The sequence below is a fragment of the Equus przewalskii genome, chromosome 14 (assembly GCF_037783145.1).
Source record: "Equus przewalskii isolate Varuska chromosome 14, EquPr2, whole genome shotgun sequence".
In the NCBI taxonomy this organism is placed as follows: Eukaryota; Metazoa; Chordata; class Mammalia; order Perissodactyla; family Equidae; genus Equus; species Equus przewalskii.
Genome location: NC_091844.1, coordinates 31,067,323 through 31,087,611, shown reverse-complemented (window position 1 = coordinate 31,087,611; position 20,289 = coordinate 31,067,323). Strand labels below are relative to the sequence as shown.

The 20,289-nt window shown below is 39.7% G+C and overlaps 1 protein-coding gene across 14 annotated transcripts in view; it reads right to left on the bottom strand.

Moving 5' to 3' along the window:
- The window catches only part of PAIP2B (poly(A) binding protein interacting protein 2B), a 32,085-nt gene extending 12,444 nt beyond the window's left edge, over positions 1-19,641 (bottom strand). For 13 of the 14 annotated variants that reach the window (XR_011526458.1, XR_011526459.1, XR_011526460.1 and 10 more), the window contains exon 1: positions 19,056-19,294. The gene's annotated coding sequence lies outside the window, so the exon portion shown is untranslated. Of the gene's footprint in view, positions 1-19,055 lie in introns of all 14 variants that reach the window. The other variant, XR_011526467.1, reaches the window with a different exon arrangement.
- Between the last annotated feature and the right edge of the window lie 648 nt (positions 19,642-20,289).

The following is a 20,289-nucleotide window of genomic DNA, read 5'->3' as shown; positions in this document are numbered from 1 at the left end:
AAGAAGGATCATGAATCAGAATGGCTGCCACGCTGTCAGCTACTCTATGGAGAGGCCCAAGTCACAAGGAACTGAATCCTGTTAACAACCAGGTGAGTGGGCTTAGAAGTTCAGCTTCTCCCAACTGAGGCTTCAGACGAGACAGCCATCCCAGCTGACAGCTTGACTGTAACTTCATGAGAGACTGAGCTAGAGACACCCAGCTAAGCTGCTCCCAGATTCCTGACTCACAGAAACTGTAAGATAATAAATGTTTGTTGTTTTAACCTGCTAAGCTTTGGGTAAGTTGTTACACAGCAATAGATAATACAGGCATTCAATAAACGATGACAACTAGCTCTGCCATACAAACCACTAGTTGCCATATCTTTCCTGTTATCTATCAAGAGGACAAATGTGCAGCTTGAAGTAGGTCATTGCTGGAGAAGTTCTTCAACAATTTGACCTCAACAGTAGATAAAAGAGTTTATGTCTGGTCTATGTCTATACTGCATTATGAAATCTAAGAAGTATTTGAAACTTACTCCCCCTCCACCTCACTTTCCCTCTTATATACAGGCAAACATGCTCAAAATGGAAAATTACAGTAGTCATTTTGGCTGAAGATGGGAGAGCATGTAGGCCTGTTCATAGTCAAAATAGGGGTGCTAAGGCCTGCCAAGCATTTGATTTAGCACTTTACCGTGGTCAAGGGCTTGTGTCTAAAATATCTGGCTTGAAATAGAGACCTCCATTCCCAGCCATAAAGAACTTCAGGACTTTAAATGTATCTAGGCTATTTCTAGAATACATGCTTCATCAGTTCAACACTTTGAACATCCACAACTCAGATCCAACATGCTCATACCAAAAACTAGCTATTTTTTGAACGTAAATGAGATTTTTCTGAGGCTATAAACCTGGATTGTGCCCATGATAATAGCTTGACTGTGAAGAATACATGGGACTTTAAACTAAATTACCTGGAAAAGAAATCTATTGAGCAGTTGATATAAAAACTAGTCTCTACTATTCTGTTTACTACAGTTTCATTAACTTTGTTTAGTCTGGTTAATACCATTTTAAAATCAAATATTGTGGTAACAGTTTTAAATTTTATTTCAGTTCAAATATGCTCCCACCAGATTCAGGTTTTGTCCATTCTCAGTTGCATCTCAGCAATTCAGGTCATTAGATGCACTTGGTCATTAACATCTGAGTGCTATTTACCCTAGGCGCTGTGCTTGACTGGTGCTTTGACAGGGTACAAGTTCCTTGCCCTGGTAGTATTTATATTCTCTGAGGAAAGAGACATGCAAATAATTAAGAATAAGTATGATCCATGTCATAAAAGCAGAAGTAAAAGGGACTATTAAAAAACAACAGAAGGACCCAATCAAGTCCAGAAGTGGAGGATGGTTAGGAAAGGTTTCCCTGAGCAAGCAATATTTTTATCAATTCCTGAAGAATATAAGTTAGCAAGCAATAGGGAGAAGAGGGAAAAGCATGTGCAAAGACTCAGAGGCAGGAAGGAACTTTCAGGAACTAAAAGAAGGTAGGTATGCATACCCTTGGAGGGCAAACGAGAACCACTGTGAGAATGGCAAGGAAGAGGGGTGAGGTTGCTGAGGCAGACGGGGCCAGATCATGTAGGACATTAGAGGCTACATGAAGGCTTCTGGATTTCATCCTAAAACCAAGGAAAGCCATTAAAAAGGGTTCTTCGCAGCACAGAGACATAATTCAATTTATATTTTGAAATCATTCATGCTGCCATATGGAAAATGGATTGGAGAGACAAGAGTGGATAATGGCAGACCAGTAAGACAGTTAATGTGTTAATACAGAAGAAAAAAATGGTGGCTGCCTGGATTCACATAATGGCAGTAAGAAGAGAGTAGGCAGATTCCAAAACTATTTTAGGTTACTCTGGGTGACGAACTGGAAGTGAGGAGACAGAGTGAGGGAAAATATCAAGGATAACTTAGGCACAAGCAACTGGGTGGATGGTAATGTCATTCACTGAGCTAAGGAACTCTGTGGGAAGGGCAAACTTTTCTTAGGTGGTGATGGAGAGTGGGGGTAAAAAGGGTGATGAGTTCTATTTTGGACACTTTTAATTTGGAATGCCTCTGAAACACTCAAATGGTGATGTTAAGTAGGTTGTCTACATGCATCAAGAAAAGGAGAGGTCTGGCTAAATACAGCAATTTTGTGTAGTTGTTTATATAAATAGTAACAGAAGTCATGGGACTAGAAGATGTTGCCTAGGGAGAAAAGGCAAAGTGAGATGAGAACAAGGTCCAAGACCCAGATGTGCTGTATATAAACAATTTAAAAAGTCAGGTAGAGGAGGAGGAGAATACAGGAAAGAAAACTGAGAAGAAGAAGCCAGAGAGTTGAGAAGGAAACCAGAAGAGTGTGGAATCACAGAAACCAAGAGAAGACAGAACCCCAATGTAGTGAGTTGAATGGTAGCCCACAAAAAAGACATGTCCACATCCTAATCCCTATTACCTACGAAGGCTACCTTATCTGGAAGAGGGGTCTTTGCAGAGGTAACCAAATTAAGGACCCTGAGATAAGTAGATCATCCTGGATTATCCCAGTAGGCCCTAAAGCCAATGATAAGTGCCCTTATAAGAGAAAAGCAGAGGGAGATTTGAGACAGAGAGAAGGAGGCAATGTGACCATGGAGGCAGAGGTTAGAGTGGTATGGCCTCAAGTCAAGGAATGCCGACAGCTACCGGCAGTTGAAGAGGCAAAGAACAGATTCTCCCATGGAACCTTCAGAGGGAGTCCAGCCCTGCTGACACCTTGATTTTTGACTTCTGCCTTCCAGAACTGTGAGAGAATAAATTTATGTTGTTTGTAGTAATTTGTTATAGTAGCCACAGGGAACTAATACATCCAGTAAGGTGGTGTGTTGAGGCTGCTGAAAGGCCAAGAGGAAGGCTGAGAAGCGTCCAAAGAATTTAGAACCTTGGAGGTCTCTGATGACCTTTATTGAGAAAAGTTTCCACAAACAGAACTGAGAGAGAAAGCCAAGTTGAGGAGGTATGAATTACAGGTGACGGGAAGCATCAGACAGTTCTTTCAAGGAGTCCGGCTGCCAAGGAAAGGACAGACACTTGAGGGGTAAGAGGTCCCCGGAAACTATTTTTGAAGACTAGAGAGTCTAAAGCATGTTTAAATGTTCATAGAAAGACTCTAGTGGAGAGGGAGAGGCTACAAATAAAGAAGATAGAAGGAATAACTGATAGTATAGGCCATGGGAAGGCAGGAAGATTTGGCTTTTTTGTTTTGTTTTGTGAGGAAGATTGGCCCTGAGCTAACATCTGTTGCCAACCTTTCTCTTTCTGCTTGAGGAAGATTGTCACTGAGCTAATATCTGTGCCAGTCTTCCTCTGTTTTATGTGGGACACCACCACAGCATGGCTTGAGGAATGCTGGGTAGGTCTGCACCCAAGATCTGAACCTGCAAATCCCGGGCTGCCAAAGCAGAGCACACAAACTTAACCACTACACCATCGGGCTGGCCCCTGTTTTTTAATTTTTTGAATAGCTAATACACTCATGTGATTAAAAATCTAAATGCCTCGATTCTTAATTAGTTAATAGATAGTTGCATGGTGAGCATGAAGTCAGAGCCTAGGGAAGAAGAGCATGGAGAGAGAGGTTTTATCCATTACTAAGGCACAGGAAACATCCTTAGCTCACGGCAGGAGATTTCACTCTCCTAGTGGCAGGAGATTTCACTCTTCCAGTGGCAGGAATGCTTCTGTTGCTGCCTGAGCAGTTGCTGGATAAACCTATCAAACGCCAGCATTGTGACTTTCTGTTTTGTCTTCTAATTTTTTGCAGGGTCATATACATGTGTCTGTGTAGACACACAGACACACACACATATACATACATATACATTTTAAAGCTATATAAGAAATAATTTTATAAAGGCTTTTAAATTCATGTAGAATAGATTTTTAATATGCCATGTTATACTTTATATTAAAATAATTTCTCTGTCTCCTTGCTTTACAAAGTCTTCTACCAAGGAAATAAACCCATCCACTTTTCTCTATCGTTTGGCGGGAAATCAAGGTGGAAAGGAGGCAGGATGAGTAGCTCAGCTTTTTGGGGGGTAGAGTGAGAAGGATACATAGGATGTGCATATAGAGATTTAAAAAATAGGTTCCAGGTCAATCTCTAATTAGAATGATCTTGTCCTCTCTATTTCCACTTCATCTGTTCTCAGAGAAGCTGCATGGACTTTAACAGAAAGAAGGAAGTAATCACCCTGTTAAGCTTTCCTATCTTGACCTCAGTACACAAATGCTCCATTAGTTATCTTCCATTTGATGCAAGAAAAGGGCTTGCAAGTAGAATATCAATGCGCTTGTTAAGCACACAAAAAAGTGAACTTACCTGCAATTAGAAGTTGACAAGAAGATTTCAAAAGCTTATTAGTTGACAAGAGGAAAATCACTTGGGTTCCCTAACAGTAAAACACATTAAAAACAAAACTAAATTACAAACAGAAGTATCTTCTAAATTCAACTCAAGGCTGCCAGATTAGAAAGACAACATAACCAGAACACAATCTTTCTACTATGGTTTAAAATGTGTCATATACTGACCCATAAATTTGTCCTACTGATGAAAAGGAATCTGAAAATCTGAATACAGACACTTTGGGAAGAATGACAACGCTGAACTTAATTACTCCAATAGTCTACTCCCTGGACCAGAGCCAAGAATACAAAATAGAAGTATACTCAAATAGGACTAAGGACGCATTTAGCAAGTGTTGAGAAGGCATATTCCTATCCAGTGGTTCTCTAGAGTACAAGAGAATCACTTGGAAGCTTTTCCACAATCATACCTTTCAGATATCATGATTTGTTAGGCTTGAGTCAAGGCCCAACATTTGTATTTTTGCTTGTTAACTGCTATAGGTGATTCTGATTATAGAAAGACTAAAGACTAAGAACAATTCCTCCAATACAGGGGCAAACTCTATGTGGAACAGTCCAAATCCCAATTACCCTAAGTTTCACATCAGCAGATCCCACATTGGTGAATGCTCTATGCTTAAAAAAAAGAAAAAAAAAAGGGCCAAGTAAATTCATTGCTCTGAGAAGTCTTATTTAACTTTAACTACCAAGCATTTCCCTAATTAATTAATTGCCTTAATTATTTATTTATTATCTATTTATTACATTTTTAATCTAACACCTATTAACACCTCACAAACTTTTAGAAACGATGGCTCAAGGATGTTCTGTGATATTACTATTATCCTATTGGAAATGTACAGAACAGACATAAAATGCACTCCATAAAGCATTCAAAGACACTTCCAAAGGTAGAATGAACAGACTTGCTGATAGTCAGAGGCAAGCTCTCTGTACCCCGGACCTGTGCTCAAGTTCTACTTCCTCCCAGGATAACATCAAATGATGGCCATCATAGGGACTTTGACTTCTCCATATCCAGGTCCGAAAAGATATTACATGCTATTAACAGGGACATCTTGTGAACTGAAGTCTTAAGCAGACAACATTTCATCAAAACCATTCCTATGGACGAATTACTACATATGAAATACGTGTAACTTTTTTCAATAACAAAATGAAGGCCTCTGTCTTAGACTGATCTGATGACAGTTTAACTTGTTTTTTTTAAATGCATAATACTATCAGAAATGTCACTATGGAAGCCTGAATACCATCTCTGCCTAAGGTCTCCCCCACCTCCATCCCTATTTCACTTTTGATTACATGTATATATTCGAGTGAGAATTACTCTTATTTGTTTTGGAAACAATCTATTTATAACCTTCGAAGTTTCTTGATGGCAAGAATCAAGTCTTTTACAGCTTCTAGCATGCCTCTGTGTACCCACTGGGTCCTTAATAAATAATTTGTTGACTAACTGCCATTTCTAGAATGCTGTATTCTAAATTTCATTGCCTAGGAGGAAGCCCATGCTCTGAGGGGCTAGCATATTCGCTGAGCACTCTTCATTGAGTATTAACAGTTATTCCCCAAAGCCAATGACATCATCACTCAGGAATCTGTTTTTGGCAGGCTAAATTACCCTTGAGGGGAAAGAAATTCCTACTTCTATTCTAGAAAATGTTTTTCTATGTTCTTGTTTACTGTATTAGTGTTTAATAACACCATGTGGCTATAACATTCCTCTCATGAACTATCAGCTAGGCATAAAAGCTTGCCACAGTGGAGTTATCTAAACTAGAAGAAATACATACCGTGGATCCCAACAAAAATCACCAGAAGGGACCACATGCTCACTTTATTTGACATATTTCTACAGAAAAGGATTGTCTACCACGGAAAAGTGGGGAGAAAGGAGCTGAGCAGTTTAAATACATATGTAACCAGGCAGAGAAAACTTTATTCACTAGAAGTCTTTTCAGGAAAAGTACCATTTTGGGTGGGACAAACTCCTTGAAAATTAACTTGGGATAGAAGGAGAGTCCTTGAGGAGCCAGGGTAAGAGCAGAACTGTTCTATGGGAGAAAGGGGAATGTTTCCCTAGCTAATGGAAGCACAGTGCTGGAATAAAGAAGAAGAAAAATGAGTCTAGAGTGGGACATTTCACATAGTGAAAGGCCTCCCATGCGTAATGTGCTCTCTACCCTAAGACTTTTAATTTTCAGTGAAACTAGTAGAGCCAACTAAAGCTTAAGAGCCTATGGATTTTTTGGGTGTGGAAACTATTGAAAAGGCAGGATTTGATGTCTAAATTGTGAGGGCAGAACAGAAGTAGGTCATGAACTGGGGAAGTGTTTGAAGCAAGTTTACCCAGATCCTCAAGGGAAAGAGAGGGCTCCAGAGGACAATCGAGCTACAAACAAGAAACAAGTGATCTACCCAAATACGAGGGAAAAAGATGAGAATAAAATAACAGCTCTTCTAAGTACTTCACTAACATTCTCTCTCATAATCTTCACAACAATCCTATGAGGTATGTGCTGCTATTACCCCAGTTTTTCAGATGAAATCTCTGCCACTTCCTCTGAAATGTTATTAAACACCTTGCCTAAGGTACAATCTAGTAAGTGCCAGAATTGGAGCCTAAGTTTAGGTCTTTCTGTTCCCAAGGCCCATGTCTTAGCCACTAGCCTATACTGTCACACCTCCCACTTTAGCCCAGAATGGCTATGAGATAAAACTCTGATTTTTCGCAGATATTGCTAAGGGGAGTGTGGGAACCAGGCTGAAGAAAAATGCTATTCAACAAAAGGACTACGTCTTTGGAAGGAAAATACAAACAAGGTCATACTATATGCTAGTGTGTTTAAATCAAAATAAATTATATTCTCTACCATAAACATACCACAGCTCCATTTAATTTGAAGCTTGCTGGCACTTTTAGGATGAGAAAGCAGACTTCCAAACAGGTCTATAATCCCTTATGCACAATTACAAAATCCAAAAAGCTCTAAAAACTAAAAATCTTCCATATGTTTCATGTCAAAACTCAGCTGACACTAAAACTTGGCCTGAACTGATGTGAAGTTATATATAGCCGTCATTTATCCCACATAGTGTGAATACTCCTGTTTTGCTCAGAAATATTAATGTGTATGACTAACGGTGCTGCATGAGACTACTGGGGCATTACATAACACACACAGAAAGTGCCTCTCTAAAATCTGAAAAATTCTAAATTCCAAAACTCATCTAGCCAAAGGTTTTGGACACTCTATGGACTTGTATTCCAAAGCATTTTAAAAACAATTCCCAAAAATGATTAGATCAGAGGTATTCAATCTTTAGGATTTCACCACCAATAGGTTTTCAAAAATACTTTGACAACGTAGGATTAGAATAATTTTTTTAAACTAAGTAAGGATGGTAAAAATATCCTTATCAACATCATTTTATAAAAGGTATTTTGAGACCAAAAAACACAGGAAGACCTCAATTCAATGCAAAAGACAATTCTTTAAATTAAATGAATTTAACTTTATGAAAAACACTATTTGGTCCTAACTTTTCTTATTTTACCACAGGCTGGTGAAAATTCAGCTGACACCAACACTGGTCTGGTCACAGGCATAGAGCCCAGCTAGCTACATAAAATTACTTCAGGAAGTTGTTAAAAATGCAGACTCCCAGGCTCCATACTAGCAGATAATGATTCACAAGGTCTAGTGGTGGGGCCCCAAATCTATATTGTCTTTTAGAAAGCTGGTGGGTTGTTTCCAATGTACAGCCAAGCTTCCGAACCACTGGTCTAGTCTGTGGGATCCAGTTCTACTCTCCCTTCCTCACCCAAATTGTTCTCTGAGAGGCTAAGGGGAGCAACATAGGGATGTTTCCAAGTAGGGAGTCTGCCCAACTGACTGTTTCTAATACAAGTTATTTCTCCAACAGTCAACGCTGGACCAGCTGGTCAACTTGAAAAATGAGGCTGTTAGCAGGGGAACAATAGACATTACGTAGTAGACGAGTGAGAAAAACTTGTTGAAGCAAAACTCCTCTATGAAAAGGTGTGGCTTCCAAAGTTTCCTTTCTCTTCAACTCAAAGATTCTATATAAAGCCTAAGTTCAGCATAGGTATATTTGTCTTTAGCTAAAATAATAATAATAATTTAAAAAATATATATGTGTGTGTATGTGTATTATACATATGTGTGTATTATATATGTGCATGTCTATGTCTATCTACTTATCCCTTCATAGCTGTCTCCCGTGTCCAGCTTCTATGCTAGGTCTATGATTTTGGCCTTTTTTTTTCCATCTTCAGAGGGACTACAAGGATTACTAGTATTACTTCAAACAATACGATGACAAATCACTAAAACAATTAAAAATCCATAGCATGCTTGATGTTTTATGTAGCAGACTACATTCTCCAACATTCCAAAAAGATAAAATAATTCTAGTGATTTCTCTATTTTTTGGAAAAAGTTTCTTATTCTCTTAAGCTACCGTTTAAAAGAAATCTTAAGAATAAACATAGCTAATACCTTTAAAAACACAAAACTTTCCATCTAATAAGGACTCAAAGTTCTTTCCCAGTTAAAAAAATTATTGGACCCTTCTAAAGCAAGGCTAAATGGTAAGGGACGGGGGAGACAGAAAGGACATATAAACAACCCCTACTCCCACGGGGTTAATCACTAAATCCTATTTGACCAGAATCCCTTGGTCTTTAACCCTTGCAAACAAAACGGATTTCTTGCACGGTATTTGTCTAGGGCTTCCAACCATAAAACAATAATTGTGTTATGTCACTGTGTACTGCTATTTACCTGAACTCATCACTATGTTGGCAACAGAGGGTTGAATCTTTCATGATTTGCTCCATAACCTGTCCCCTTCTTATACTCCCAGACCAAATTCAACTTTCTTCTGGAACTAGATTACCAGTATTTACAGTTACTGTACAGCAGTGGTTCTCAAAACATAGTCCCCGGCCCATCAGCATCAGTATCACCTGGGAACTTGGTAGAAATGCAAATTCTCAGACCCAGATCTATTGAATCAGAAACCAGGGGTGGGGCCCTGCAATCTGTGTTGTAATAAGCCCTCCAGGTGATTCTGAAGCATGCTTATATTTGAGAACCACTGGTACACAGCAAGTAGAAAAATGTGTTTCCTTCTGTAGATACAAAGCCAGGGGTACTATATATTCTATCTTGATATGATAATTAAGACATCTAATTAGAAGACATAATCTTCTCACAACTCCTACTCTCAATCTAGTGTGTTTTATTTTTATGAGTTAAATAAGAAAAGCCTCAATCAGAGATTTAGTCTGAAATGTATACTTAACAGGCATTAGTTCCCATCCAGCTCTGATTTCATACAATACCATTTACATCCTCTTACATCTAAAGCTTGAAAAAAGAATCTTCATAATATGAACCTCAGACACTTCAGGAATTCTATATAATAAAATATGAACTAGGTATGAATATATCAAACTTACTAGAGAAGAAAAGTTCAATTATTTGCTACATCTTAGAATTGCATTCAACGGAGAATTAAAGTTTAGGATTTTTTTTACCTTCATACCTCCAAGTTAATAGAATTAAACCAGAATATACTATTCTTCAAAAGCTTCTAGCTAGGCAAAGTTTTACTATATTACTTCTTGCTTTCAGTGGGGATAAAGCAGAGCCCTGGCAGGCACATTTCGTCTGTCTGCAAGGCTGCAGAACAACATAGTTACATCTGTCCAACAGTATTAAAACAAAGGTGCCGTAAACCCTGAAGGTGAGTGTCATACATCAGCACTAGCCTACGTAATAAAAAGACACCAAAACCACTATCATCAAACAAAAGTAAGCTCTCACTAGGTAATTACGTTCTGTTCTGCCCCTGTTAATACTAAAATCACTATGCTGAAACTTCACCTCCCCTGAGATTATTGCATTTTAATGGATGGGTGAGACCAGTCTATAGTTCACAAAGAACCTACTTTCAAAAAGCAGGTAATTCCCATGCAACTGTTTCACAGTACAAACAAAAGGAGAGAGCCTTCTAATGATTACTACACAAGTAGCTCAACACATTAAACACAACAAAAATAGCATAAAAGAAAACCACAGACCAACTTCCATGCTACAAACACATACTTTCAAATGAAACATGAGCAAATAAAATCAAGCAATTTATTTAAAAATAAAACAAAACAAAAACATTTTGATCAAATAGGGTTCAGCCTGGAAATGCAAGGATGGTCTAAAATTAAGAAATATAAAAATGTATTTTGTATTAACAGGCAAAGGAAAAAAAAAACCTACATGAGTACCTCAATAGTTGCCAGAAACATATATATATTATGATTCTACTTTTAAAAATGTTTATATGTATAAAAAAGGTCTAAAAAGCAAAAAAATCAGAATGTTTTGGGTAGCAAAATTAAAGATCATTTTTATTTATATTTTTTCTGAATTATTATTTAAGAGTATGGTTTCTTCTATAATCAGGGAGAAATGTTATTTTCATTTACATATTTAAGTCTTTTCTTTTTCCTGTTCTTTCTCAAGTACGTGTGTCAAATGTACACTAGAGGGCTTGACTTCCTGCCGCACGAGGCGGTCAGCCCACTTTTGGGATGTGCGCTAGACAAAGCTGCCATACCTTCACTTTTTTAAAGGTCCTTCTGTAGGAACACAGAAAAAATATAATCAAGTAAGTTTAAAAATACGAAAAGTGTGATTACAATTGCAAATAATATGGATGCATATGAAAAAATACCGTAAGAGAATATGAAAAAGAAAGCAGCTATTAAAGCAACAGAGACTGACATCTGGAAATGTTGTTTTAAATTGCTTTATTGTTCTCAAAGTATTTTTAAAATACACAAAACTGAGTAAAAGGAGAAAAAAAAGGCTGCCCACCCCTTCCTGGGGCCACTTTTCCAATCTTTGCTACTGTTGCTATGTATTCACCTGATACCAAAAAGATGATAGCCCCTCAGATCCTTTTTTCTTCTCTTTCTCATAATCTCATTTCATTCATTCATTCATTCATTCACTCATTTTTTGAAGAGGTAATACAAACACAATTCAAAAAAATGTTTACATATATAAATATACACAAAGACATATGATGAAATCCCATTCCCACTCCCAGTTCTTTTATTGGTTACTTATACATCATTTCAGAATTTCTTTTTGCAATTACAGCAAATACGAATGTATATTCCTTCTCTCTCTCTCAACACAAACATTAGCAGACTAAACACACTGTTCTATACCTTGGTTCCTTTTCTAAAAATCGCAATATATCTTAGAGCTCTTTCATATCAGTACACAGATCTTCATTCTTGTTTTACAACTGTACAATATTCCATGGTTTGGATGTACCAAAGTTTATTTAACCAGTTGCCTGTTAACAAACACTGGAGTCATCCCTATCACGCTATTACAAACAATGCCAAGCATAAACACATACATACATCAAGTTCATTTCTGAATGAGCCTTTCATGAAGCTTCTGAAGTGGTTCAGTATATTAGACTACCACAAGGTCACACGTTCACCAGGCTGAGAAGTTAGCTTCTTTTCTGGTTCTCATATACAGCAATATGTAGCAAAAGACTTAATAATTCCTTGAACCAAGCAATTGTACTCTTAGGGGACTTATGTCACAAAAATAAAGTGACTAAACAAAACACCCAAGATGAAGCCATTTCTATAAAAAAAAAAAGCATACATACACACATGCATATTCATGAATATGCATAGAAAGTATTAAATATATCCATCAAAATGTATGGTGGATCTAAGGAGAACTTTGTAGTTTTTCCCCCCTTTTTGCCTATCAATACTTTTTAATTTTACAATGGCAAATATGTACTATTTCTGCAATATAAAATTAAAAACAAAATGTTAATTCAAATTAAGCTGGATACATTCCTTCAGTCTGTCTTGTATCTGTACAGTGCTTCAGAGCTCATAAAGTACGTTTATGTGCATCATTTAATTCTTACACTAACCCTATGTATTTTCATTTTATCCAAATGGAAAAGGAGGCAATAGATGGTTAGGCAGTTCTGCCCAAAGTCATTCAAATAGAAAGCTGGCAGAAACAAATTTCAAACCTAGATCTTCTGACTTCAAATCCAGTGTGCTACAAAAACATGATCGCTGCTTCCTTAATTTTAAGAATACCTTGAGAGTTAATCACATAATCAGAATTTGATAAATGAGTTAAAATTACACAGCATAAGGCCTCAGTCCCTAATGCTCCTATGATCAGATCTCACTGAAAGGAGAACATTGACATACAACTCCCAAAACTCCAAAGTCAGAGGAGGCTGTGGGTTTTCAATATCCTCCTCAATAAGACACCTAACTGGCAAACTGTAAGTCTAATATGGGCTAAAAAGCATGCATAAGAAAAGTAGCATCCTCTTAAGCTGGAAGATTCTCACTTTGAAGACAACCTTTGCCTTTGCTACCAGCATAGACTCCTGCTCTGGTTCTGCAGCACCGCGGGGTGTCTCCAATCACCTTATGGAATTTCAAAATATGAATAAGCCATACTTTTCAGGGGAGGGGATGATTAAGAATTTTTTAAAAGTTTGGGACTTACTGACTAGGATGATAATAACTTGGCTATTCTCTCCAAATGTCTCCCCTTCTTTCCTATAAGATTATACAGGTTATTTTACAATGCACATAGAGATCACTGAGAAATCTTGGTTTGGTAATTAAAAAAAAATATATATATAAATATAAATATATATATATTTATTTATTTTTGGTAAGGAAGATTGGCCCTGAGCTAACATCCATGCCAATCTTCCTGTATTTCACATGCAGGATGCCGCCACAGCATGACTTGATGAGCAGTGTGTAGGTCCACACCTGGGATCCCAACCTGTGAACCCCAGGCTGCTGAAGTGGAACATGCGAACTTAACCACTATGACACCAGGCTGGCCCCTGGTAAAAATATATTTTAACTCATCATTCCTCAAACTATGTCTCATATAATTCTGTTCCAAAAGATGTGTAGGTATACTGCAGAGGGGAAAAAGAGAAGTCATGGTCAAATATAATGTACCCCTTTTGGAGATCCACAATTCACAATGGTCATTGACATAATAAAGGCTCTAGAGAGGTCCTGCATTACAGAAACCTTTGTTTAACTCAGTTTATCTTGACAAAAAATTCTACTGTGGCATAATTATTCACACCTTGTGCTCAGGGAAACTGGTTGAATAAACGTAACTATTAATTGAACATCCATAGGATATGGGAAAAATGGATCATTCTTAAATCTTTCCTACCACACAACATTAATTCTTCAAAAAGTCCTTGCTTTCAGTCTAGTGAACTCCTTCCTCTTCACCCACCAAAGCCTAACTCAATTAGCACCTCATTTGAGAACTCATCCTCCTCTGCTCCATATATTACTAAATATTCCTTTCTCCTGGTTTAGCTAGCATTTTATTCACATATTACCTCACTTACCACGACAGTTCATCCATCTGTCTCCTCACTAGCTTGTGAGGTCTTTGAGAGTAAGTTTGATGATATTTTCAGTACCTTGAACAGTGTAGAACATATGTGAGCTTCATGATGAAGAAGTAAATAATTTCACTACAGGGTAATAGTTCCCAGAATTCAATACTTGTATTTCTAAACCATTATTGATACCCTATGAACAACTTAAGAATGTTATGCTTTCTCCCTAAAGCTTGCATCCATAACTGAGCAACTGTGGTCACGGTTAACTCAGTTGTGACAGGACCTCTGGCCAAACCGATTCCTAGCTTTTACTTAGGTGATTTTTGTTTCTTTGCTTTTTGTTTGTTTTTTCAATTTACCAGAAGTGTTCAACAAATTTCATTATTTTTTTAGATCTTTGTGCCTTTGCATCTGCTGGTCCCTGCTTGGAACACTGTCTCAAGGTTTTATTCATCCAAAAGGCAAGACTACGCATCCTTTAAGAATCAGCTTAAACAATCTCTTCTCTGGAAAGCCTTCATATCCCCCCATCCTTTCAGAAAGAGTTAGGAATTCCTCAAGTCATATGTTTGTGCATCTGTTACTATATTATCAGGCACTGAACTGAGTGCCAAAGATAGAAGGATGAAGATATGGACCTTGCCCTCATGGAGCTCATGGTCTAGTGAGGAAAACAGCCACATGAACAAATAACCCCACTATAATCATATGAAATGCAACACCAATAGGAAGATTTATGGAATATTATGACATGTACCAATTACTTTGTTTGTTGCTTTATTAAACATTATTTATGATCATGTTAGATAGATATTTGAATTGGACAGAAGTCCATGAAACTCTAAGGATTTCCACTGGAGTTGTCTTCTGAAGAAGTCTTCAGTTGTCTTCTGAAGAAACTGTGTCCTGGGGGCTCTTTTTGTACATGCTACAGTCTGTGGGACAGACAATGCATGAAACCAACCCTACTTCTTTGGCAACAAACAACTGGACCAGGACTCAGAGCCCTAACTAAGGACAATCTATAGGTTGAACTTGAGGGAGATCACCTAGGACAGGGCTTGGCTCAAAATTCTGTCCAATAGGGGCCCTCCGTTTTAGAAAGCAACAAACCTATCCAATCAGATACTTTCTCTTGGGTAATACAAATGGTGGTGAACAAAATAAAAGAAGGCAGGTCTCCAGAGTTCAAATTCTATTCTAAATACTGCTAAGTTATCATTCTGTAAGGTTTTGAAAGCACTACAGCCAAGGGACAATATGGCTGCTGAGATGATTTCCCTTCAAGTTTTCATTAAAACCCTCATCATCAAAGGCGATACGTGTGTGCCTCTTCCTTGCAACCTACAATGGCCTAACACAGCATGTTACCACTTTTGAAATTAGGAAACAGGCTTAAAGGCTTCAATAGCTTGACCAAAGTCACTCAGTTGGTAGGTGGCAAAGCCAGAAATCAAAGACCAGGTCAGCCTGATTCTTCTAGAATACCCACCAGTTACATGGGTAAATAGCCTCAAAATCGACTAATGGTAAGTAGAGGCTGACAAAGGTCAACGGAAAGAGACTCAAAAGGAAGAGTTTATGCACAGAGAACAGAAATGTTCTGGAAGTCAGTATGGTGGGGGATGTGAAGAGGGGGCACAATGGGTTTCATCTTGGTCAAGTTAATCTATAATTCTAACGTGGACCTCTCCCCTGAGCTCCAGACTGTCTGTCCCTCTTACTTGAACATAACATCTACAAGGGCAGGAGCTCAATCTCTAGTTTGTTCACCACAGTCTAAAACAGAGCCTGGCTTATAGTAAGTGTTTAATAAATATTTGTTGAATAAATGAATAACTGAATGAATTCTAAAAGAAGCTAAAGGAACATTTTACAGTGGATTAGAGGGAGGGTTACCATGAAAGAGACTCCAGGGGTCATTTACAAGTACAGTTAATCCTCATAATTTGTGGATCTCATATTTGCAAATTCACCTACTTGCCAAAATTCATGTATAACTCCAAAAATTAAGACTCATGGTGCTTTCACAGTCATTCACAGGATTGCACAGAGTGGCAAAAGTTTTGAGTCACCCCTTGGGCATGTTCCCAGCTAAGGTCGAACAAGACAGCATTCTGCCTTCTTGTTTCAGCTCTCACACAGAGATGACTAAAGGACACAGACGGTAGGGGGCAGTGCAGTGTAGTCCAAGAAGCTCTGGCTCTGGGGCCAGTAGGACAGGGTTTGAACCCTAACTCTGGCACCAGTTAGGGGGCAGCCTCAGACAAGTCATTTAACACTTCTGAACCTCATTTTCTCTTTTGTAAATTAAAGGCAATAGAATCTGTCAGGAGTTATATTTAGGATTTAAGATTATACTCGATGTGAGATATTTATATATGTACATATTTTCCCTGCAATGGTTCAGTATTTGCTAATTTGGTGTTCTAGGTGACTTTATAGACCATAATTACACTGACTAATGAGAATCAACTGTAATTATTTATAACAAAATAACAGAAAGATATAGAAAACAATTATTTGGATGGAGTGGAGGCCAGTGGCAGCCTTCAAGAAGACTTTTTCTTTTTTTTTTGGAGGAGGATTAGCCCTGAGCTAACTACTGCCAGTCCTCCTCTTTTTGCGGAGGAAGCCTGCCCCTGAGCTAACATCCGTGCCCATCTTCCTCTACTTTATATGTGAGACGCCTACCACAGCACGGCTTGGTAAGTGGTGCCATGTCCGCACCTGGGATCCCAACCTGTGAACCCCAGGCCGCCGAGAAGCGGAACATGCGAACTTAACTGCTGCGCCACCGGGCCGGCCCCTTCAAGAAGATTTTGAAAGAGGACCTCACCAGGCACATATGACGTGGAAAAGGAGAAAGAGCAGCACCTGAAGAGAGAGGTCCAGGTGTGTGAAATAACAGGCAGGTTCAGGAAATGGCACTTCAGAAAGTCCAGAGCAGTAGGACATGAGAAGGTGTTCTGACATGGGGCCACAGTGCTTCTCTGTGCCCTGTACACACCCTGTACTGCAGAACCTCTCCTGCATTGAATTCTTGGTTTACAGGTCTCTTCCATTAAACCGTGAACTCCTTAAAGGCAAGGTCTTTAGGAAGAAATCATAGCTATAGTCCTTTAAATTCACAAACGAGTAATTACTAAAGACAAATACACCCAAAAAGACCGTACAAAAATAACTTCAGTTTTCAACTGCAGCCTTAGACCAATTCACAATAGTGACTAACTCATAGACTGTCAATTTGTCCAGGACTTTTCTTTGATGATTGCTAATAATTCTGTCATAAATTCTTCTTATTGTTCTAGACACATGGGCATTTGTTAGAACAGCTTTAAGATCTTCCTCTTTTTAGTGTGATTTATTAACAGGGCTCAAACATATGGTCCATTAGACAATGCTGCCTCCTCAGAGTAAAGATTCCTTTTCATTCCCTCTATTAGACTTATTTCTCTATATACAAGTCAGTCTTACCATAGTAAAATACAAGGAAGCATACCGATACATATGTTACAAATAGAATAAGAAAAACAATAAGAATTTTTCACAAAAGTTTGCAAAATTCTGGCCAAAACACAGTGGGCATGGTGTTAAACTCACTGCTTATATTTCACCACTGAGAACTAGGAAATACAATTCCAATTTATGTAAAGTCATGAAACTCAGTACTGTTAGAATCTACTAGGTTTCGTACACGTGTATTTTCTCTCCCAGACGCTCTCTCACACACACACAGCCTAAGGGGCCCATCAGGCTTATCCCAATACTTCAGTTTCCTCCATGGCCCAAAACAAAACCCTCACTGTCCAACATCTAAACTAATACTTTCTAAACTCTAAAGTCTCAATCAAAACTAAGTGTGGTGAGTGAGTTCGTCCCCGTAAAATTCTTGGCATAATTTTATTTAGGCACAACACAGTCTGCACTATTATCTAGAAACATATGGCTACAACCAACACTATTGAAACCAAACTGATACACCACGAAGGTGAATACAAATTCTCTATAGAACAGAGAATGTTTTTGAACTGATTCAATATTATATTATCCATAGGCTGAGTGTTATCAAATTACACTCTGCTGTAGAGCTATGCCATGTCCTATATTTTACGACAAACTAGCCTGGTCAGGTCCTTACTTATACAGCAAACTCTCTGCCACTCCGGTTAAGCTGTTTAAAGTATAATCCAATTCTATCTACTTAAAAAAATAATAATACATTTTAAAATTTCTTCCTGCTAGTAAACCCTTCTCGCCTGCATTTTCAGAAATTATCACCAAAACGACAATACTGGGACAAAGACTCTAGAGAGGAAATAATGATCAAATACCATTTTAAGGAAGACAAGAATGGTTTACCACTGACAAAACAGATTAAAGTTCCCAACCTTGTAAAGCTGCCTGTACAGTGTATTCCGCCTCTCTTGCTCTCACCTTCCAGCTGCCTGGAAGGGGCAAGTGGAAAATGTTAGTTTCCACGAGACAGGAGAATGAAATTTAAGGGGTGGGAGGGGGTAAAAGACTAACTTGCGGAAAGGAAGGCAGAAGAGAAGCAGCCAAGGTCCCTAACTCAAATTAGGCATCAAGAATGAGGGCTGGAGTAAAGGGGGAGATGGAAGAAGTAGAAAAAACTCAGAGAACGCTCGGAGTCCAGAGAATGGGGGAGGGGCGAAAACGCGCAACTCCTCCCCCTTCCCGCCTGGAGAAGGGGACCGGGGGATGCAGCACCGGTCTATTTGCCCAGCATTGTTGCACTGGGATGGGAGGGGAACTCGCAAGCCCGAGATTTCAGTCCGAGCATTAGAAGGGGGCGGAGGGGGCTCAGGGAAGTCGGGGGGCGGGGAAGGAACAGCGCGCCTGTGCGGGGAGAAAGGGACTAAGATCCCCCCTAGCGCCCCCGAGGGGCAGAGGGTAACCCCAGCGGACGCCCCTTCTCGCCGATGGCCGCGACGTGGGACCCGCAGGCTCACCCTCCCCACAGGAGCTCGGGCAGGCGCGGGCCGCCCCTCAGCCCCGACGGCGACAGAAAGCGAGGCGCAGGGCGCCCCCAGAGCCGGGAGAGCGAGGCTTCCCGCGGGTCCCCTCCCCACTATCCCGGGCGCCCGAGCCCACCTGGGCTGACCAGAAGCCCCTCCTCCAGACCGCACTCCGCCACTCCTCCGAGAGCCTCAGCCGTCGCCACAGACGTCGCCGTCGCCAGAACAGCCTCGGCCTCCAGTACCAAAGCGTGAGCCACAGCACGGCAGAAGCGCCGCTACCACTCGCCAGGTTACCTCTTACCGCACACTGGCTCCTCACCCCGCCCCCGAACCCAAGCCATTGGTTGCTGGGCACCGCCCCACTCGTCTATTGGACCAAAGAGGATGCCGCTCAGTCGCCTAGACGAGCACGTGTGGTGCTTATTGGTTTAAATGTGAAGCAGTTTCCGCCCACTCCTTCAGAAGTTCCAGCTTCTGATTGGTAATAACATCTGTCTTTTCGCTCCCTTCGTTCTTTCCCTCCCGGTGGAGCGCCTCCTCGCGGGAGACACCGGTTCTGATTGGCTGAAAGAGGGCCACGCTAGTCCTGGATAGGTATTGGGCCAGGGACGCGTCCAGCCCCCACGTGGGGGAGGAGCCCAAGACGCAGCACCTCTGGGTTTGTTTACACAGGCTCTTGCTCCTGCTTCCTTCCATTGGCTGAGACAGCAGCCCCTCCCACTTGGTTGCGCCACTCAGTCTCTCCAGGAGGGGCGTGGGGGCGGACCTCCGTGGGATTTCCCCACCTGTCAATTATAAAGGGAGGAGCTTTGCTCAAGGCTGGCTAGGGGCTGGCGCTCCGTTCCTTTGAGGAAAACTGGGGAGCTGGGCTCCTTGGAAGGGATGGAAGGAAGCAGAGGACTCTTCCACATTTCTAAAAACAAACCTAGCTTCTTGAGTGCTTTAAAAAAAATAAAACCTTATTTTCCCCTTGGATTTAGGGTGTCCAGTCTTTGCTTGCTAAGGACTGTGAATATTATCCCTCAGAAGTGGGGATTTTTTATTGGAAGTCTTACTTTATACATCTTTGTCTCTTCCTACCTCTCATGCTAACGATATACATAACACAAAGTAGCAGCTTAATAAATGATTACACAATGAGTGGATAAATGATAAAAATGAAAAGGGCAGTTAAAGTCAGATTAAATAACAGTGAAATAAATGTTATATACTTAATACAAATAATATAATAAAGACATAACTAAATAAATTCATTCATTCAACAAATATTATTGACCATATGCAATGATGTTCCAGGTTCCGATCTAGGTTCTGGATATATATTATGAATAAGACAATGAAGATGCACCCATGGTGCTTATTCTCTA